Source organism: Sorghum bicolor, chromosome 4, assembly GCF_000003195.3.
Source record: "Sorghum bicolor cultivar BTx623 chromosome 4, Sorghum_bicolor_NCBIv3, whole genome shotgun sequence".
Lineage (NCBI taxonomy): Eukaryota > Viridiplantae > Streptophyta > Magnoliopsida > Poales > Poaceae > Sorghum > Sorghum bicolor.
Genome location: NC_012873.2, coordinates 18,844,194 through 18,850,550, shown reverse-complemented (window position 1 = coordinate 18,850,550; position 6,357 = coordinate 18,844,194).

Genomic DNA, 6,357 nt, shown 5'->3' with positions numbered 1-6,357 from the left:
TTGAACCTTGTAAGCCACATTCCCTTTCCACTCCAGAATCCGGTAAGGTCCCACATAACGGGGTGCAAGCTTTCGCTTGACTCCGAACCTTTGTACACCCTTCATCGGAGATACCTTGAGGTACACGTGATCCTCGACCCTGAACTCAATCGGCTTTCTCCTCTTATCAGCATAACTTTTCTAACAAGCTTGAGAAGCTTCCAGATGTTGCTAGATTGTATGGACTTGCTGCTCCGCTTCGTTCACGAAATCGATGCCGTAATACCTTCGTTCCCCGGGCTCTACCCAATTCAACGGGGTTTGATACTTTCGACCATACAGGGCTTCAAACAGAGCCATCTTGATGCTCTCTTGGTAACTGTTGTTATAAGAGAACTTAGCTAACGGTAACCACTTTACCCAAGAACCTTTTGAAGAGAGAGCACATGCCCTCAACATGTCTTCTAGGATTTGGTTAACACGTTCAGTTTGGCCGGCTGTCTGGGGATGATATGCAGAACTGTGAACCAAGTGAGTACCAATTTGCTCGTGAAGACACTCCCAAAAGCAGGCAGTGAACTGCGGTGCACGATCTGATATGATAGTTTGAGGCACACCATACTAACGAACAATGTGCTCAAAGTACAACTCCGCATACTGATGTGGACGATAGTCAGTTTGAACTGGAATAAAGTGAGCGACCTTGGTCAAGCAATCCACAATCACCCAGATAGGGTCATAACACTTAACAGAAGTTGGGAGTCTAGAGATAAAGTCCATACTTACTTCTTCCCATTTCCAACCAGGAATTGGCAAGGGTTGAAGTAAACATGATTTCATGTGAACGGCCTTCACATGGCAACAGTTATCACAACGAGCAACAAAAGTAGCAATCTCCTTTTCATCTTTGTCCACCAAAATAGAGGTTTCAGATCCTGATACATTTTACTACTACTAGGATGGATAGATAGCTTGGACGAATGAGCTTCAGATAAGATCTCATTTCAGAGCTCACGGTTCTTTGGTACAACAAACTGATCTTTGAACCATAGAATTACGTTCTCATCGACCCAGAAATGCTTGGTTTCTTCTTCTTTCATCTTTCTCTTTATATGGTGGATACCTACATCAGTTTGTTGCAATTCGATCACTCGATTGCGAAGAGAACTTTCCAGAGTAATCTGGTGAAGCACTTGTGGGTGCATAAGACGTGACAACGACGAATCTTCAATCTGAATTGAATGGCAGTGCGATTTCCAACTCAAGGCATCTACAACCATGTTTGCCTTGCCCGGATGGTAGTGCACTTGAAGATTATAATCTTTAATCAACTCAAGCCACCTTCACTGCCGCATGTTCAACTCAGGTTGGGTGAAGATGTACTTGAGACTCTTATGGTCAGTGTAGATATTGCATAGATTACCTAGCAAATAGTGCCTCCAAATCTTCAAAGCATGAACAACTGCAGCCAATTCTAAATCATGAGTAGGGTCACACAAACGAGTTAACACTACACGCAGATGCTCTGCATGTTCTCCTTCATTGCGAGAATATACCAAGATATCATCAATGAAGACCACCACAAACTTGTCCAATTCGGGCATGAAGACCGAATTCATGAGATACATGAAGTGAGCTGGTGCATTCGTAAGACCGAAAGACATGACGAGATACCTCGTCGAGAAAGCGGTTTTAGGTACACCTTTAGGATGGATCTTGATCTGATGGTACCCAAACCATAAATCAATCTTGGAGAATACCTTAGCTTTGGACAACTGATCAAACAAGATATCAATGCGAGGAAGATGATACTTATTCTTGATGGTCACCGCATTCAGGGAATGATAGTCCACACACATGCGCAAAGAATAATCTTTCTTCTTCACAAAGATAGTCGGACAACCCCAAGGAGAAGGACTAGGACGAATAAGACCCTTCTTCAACAATTCATTCAACTGGGTCTTAAGCTCAGCTACCTCATTTGGCGGCATTCTATATGGTCTTCTTGTGATAGGAGCAGTACCTGGAAGCAATTCAATTTTGAACTCCACATCCCGGTCTCGAGGAAGCCCGGGCAAATCATCAGGGAATACATCCGGAAACTCACACATCACCGGAATATGCTTGATTGCCCTAGATGTAACTGCATTCATCGTGCTACGGATATGAATATCCCGAGGAAGCTGCACTAAGAACGCCTCCTTAGTACCAGGGTCTCTCAACATCACCACGTGAGTAGTGGTGTCGATAAGAACACCGTTACCACTCATCCACTTCATTCCCAGAATTACATCTATACCCACACCAGGCAAAACAACCAGATCAGCAAGGAACTGACGATCTCCTATTTCTAGAGTTGCCCCCTATTGACGGTCCTTAAGTATCAATTTTAATCATCATATAAACAAGGAAAAGGACCTACATGCAAGCGACACCTAGAATTAGGGTTTGATCTGACAGAATTCCATGAGTTTTGTTGTTTATCTATTTCTACAGGGGGTTATCAGGAAATATGGAGGAAAGGCCCACACGTTGGGTTACATAGAGATATTAATGTGTGCGCCAATTTTCCATCAACTAGAAGAGTCCAGAAGCCACACGAACGAGTGGGAGGCCGAGCGGGCCCAGCCACAGGGCGCCCGCCCTCCTCTGCTGACCAATCAGCATGAATGTCGTGGATTATGCTCCACCGCCTCTAAGGATCAAGGAAAACCATTCAATCAAGGTCTGTTTGATCCGACGGCTCACGTTCATTTGAGAGGGCTATATAAGCAAGGCCTCTGGCCCCTAGATGAGAGCAATCCCATTATTCATTAGCATATTTTCTAGACAGGATTGAGTGAGAGAGAGAGGTTCCTTAGGGTTCCAACCTCCTAGGGCTTAGCATCCAATGTGAGGTTACAATTAGTTCTTCTAGATTGAGAGAGATAGAGTGGAGGTGTAGATCGGAGGAAGCTCGACCTGTCGGTGTCTACTCCGAGGTTGTACCTGCGGGATGAAGTCTCCTAACCTGAGGCTTTCTCCTAGGATTCTTCAGTATTTCAACTACTAAATTCTAGTAAGTTCTTTGTTTTATTGTTCTTTGGTTTATGAGTTTACTTTAATCTCTTCACGTAGAGTTTAGAGTAATCATCACTAGCGTAAACGTGGTGTTTGGGCTAGGATACTCATAGATATCCCCTGTCTAGCGGGACCGTGGTAGTAGCGAGGAACATGACATTTCTGTAGCTACCTTTGTAGCCCATAATCTAGTTAGCAGGATCAGTAGGGTTTATAGGTGCGGGTTGAACATCCTTTGTGGTGTCTAGATTCTGTAAGCCTCTCTAATAGAACAGTAGATCATCCTTACCAAGGTTAGAACGAGGGTGCAATCGTAATCTTCTCTATACATCGCTCACATCAAATCACAGTGGTTGTAGCCTAAAGGTTAGTAGTAATAGATTTGGTTAGTCAGATGCACGCTTTCTCCTAGTGGCAAAATATAAATACGATACTCTGGATAACCTCCCGGGTGAAGTGCTCACCGATATCCGTGCGCTTGCGGATCATTTCCTAATTGCGTTACCAAATATCAATAAGCATTTCTGGCGCCGTTGCTGGGGAGAAAGACGGTTTGCTGAGATAACCTTGAGTCTTGCTACTATCTTGTATCTATACTTTTATTCTTTTGTTATGTTTTTCTTTATTTTCTTTATTCTTACCTTAAGGAAAACCAAGATTCTAAATTGATTTATCAATTTGCAAAACCTTCAGAAACTGACCTTTTACCTTGGGAGTCATCACAACCTATCTAAACATCCCAGTATAGGTTAAGTTCGAGGTTGATTGCCATGATTGAGAACCTATCTTTTTCGGGAAAGGAAGACGAAAACCCTTACCTTCATATTAGAGATTTTGAGCAAACATGCGATTGTCTTCACATTTAAGGCATTTCTGATAAAACTTTATGTTGGAAGCTTTTTCCTTTTTCTTTAAGGGGAGAAACTAGACAATGGTATAGACAGAAGGTAAGTCAACAACGAGGTGAATGGGGAGTTTTATGAGCCAACTTTTGTCTAGATTTTTATTCCCTTGACCGTATCGGCGACCTTAGACTCGAAGTTCTATCTTTTAAACAAAAAGAAAATGAAACTTTGGGAAAATCCTAGAAACGTTTTTCTGATCTTTTAGAATCTGGTCCGAAACTTAATCTTGAAAACCCTATTCTTCTTTTTCATTTCTTTTGAGGTCTTTAGAAAAATCATCAACAAATGCTACATACAATGTCTAGAGGTTCTTTCTTTCGTATCTTAGATAGAATCCTAGAAGCTGAGATGGATAATGTCCTCCATGATGAAATCTACGAAGCCGAAGTAGACACTTTGCCAAATTTTTCACCTACTTCAGCTATCCCAAGTACTGAGCCACAAAAGGAAGAAATTCCACCACCTGATTTCATGTTGGATATAGAATCTAATCTTTTTGCCGATTTTGGAAACATTTCAAACTACCATTCTATAGACAAACCCCAAAGCGGCCTTTCTAGCATTTGTTTACCAAACGAATATCAATTGAGAGAGCTTATTTCAGTCATGAGTAGCGAATGGTTGGAGGAATCAGAACTTTCCTCTGAAGTGATCCATTTGGATACACCTCCTATACCTATACGCTGTGCTTATGTTTCTGATCAATTTGATGCTCTCTATAATCCTGTTGTGGGGATCAACATCATGACTGAAGCTTTTGCACATAAATTATTTGGAAAATTAATTTTAACCTCCACAACAAAGTTCATAAAGGAATCTTCGAGACGATTAGTCCCCAATCTTGGAATTGTGAATGTCCTACCCTTTATGGTAGAAGGCTCCATGGTTCATTTGAACTTTAATATCTTTGATACATGGGACTTCATCCTGTTGATAGGACAACCTTTTAGAAGACTCCTTTATGAAGGTCAAACTGGAAAGCTACATATTCCTTTTGGAAAAGATTTTAAATTTCCTATAACAATTTCTCATTCCTTGAATAATAAGACCGAGGCTCTATGGAAGAGGTAAAAGCAGCGTCTCTAGAGCTTTTAAATGAACCAGACTTAGAAGAAGAAGCCTCGTTCTTTATAGAAGAGGAGGCTGAACCTTCTGAACCTGAACCCTTAGATGAGTTTGTAGAAACACCTAGACCTCCCATAGAGCTTAAACCTTTACCACCCGGTCTTACCTATGCTTTCCTGAATAATAATCCAGAGTTCCCTATAATCATTAGTGATAATCTCACTCAGGAGTAAACTTTGCGATTAATGACCGTTCTAGAAAAACATCACTCAGTCTTTGGCTACTCACTCCAAAATCTTACAAGAATCAGTCCTATGATTTGTACCCATCGCATTCCATCAGATCCTTCTGTTTCACCTTCTCGAGAGCCCCAACGTAGACTTAACAACGTGATGAGAGAGGTAGTTAAAAAGGAAGTTATAAAGTTGCTGCATGCAGGGATTATATATCCTGTGCCGCATAGTGAGCGGGTGAGCCTAGTTCAAGTTGTGCCTAAGAAGGGAGGCATGACTGTTGTTACGAATGAGAAGAACAAGCTAATTCTGCAACGCACTGTCACAGGGTGGCAGATGTGCATAGACTATAGAAAACTAAACAAAGCCACAAAGAAGAATCACTTTCCTTTACCTTTTATAGATGAGATGTTAGAGCGGTTCGCGAACCACTCGTTCTTCTACTTCTTAGATGGATATTCAGGGTACCACCAGATCCCGATCCATCCCGATGATGATCAAAGCAAAACCACTTTTACATGCCCGTATGGAACATATGCTTACCGTAGAATGTCTTTTGGGTTATGTAATGCACCAGCTTCTTTTCAAAGATACATGATGTCTATATTTTCTGATATGATTGAAGAGATTATGGAAGTTTTCATGGATGATTTCTCTATATATGCAAAAACTTTTGATAGTTGTCTTGAAAACTTAGACAAGGTTTTGCAAAGATGTGAAGAAAAGCACTTAGTCCTTAATTGGGAAAAATGTCATTTTATGGTTAGGGAAGGAATAGTGCTGGGACACCTAGTGTCTAAAAGAGGTATTGAGGTAGACAATGCTAAAATTGAAGTAATTGAACAACTACCTCCACCTGTGAATGTAAAAGTAATTCGAAGCTTTCTTGGCCATGCTGGTTTTTATCGCAGATTCATAAAAGATTTTTCATTTATTGCTAGACCACTTACTCTTTTGCTAGCCAAGGATGCTCCTTTTGAATTTGATGATGCATGTTTAACAGATTTTGAATTATTGAAAAATGCACTCATCTCTGCACCAATCATTCAACCCCCTGATTGGTCGTTGCCTTTTGAAATTATGTGTGATGCTCGTGATTATGCTGTGGGGACAGT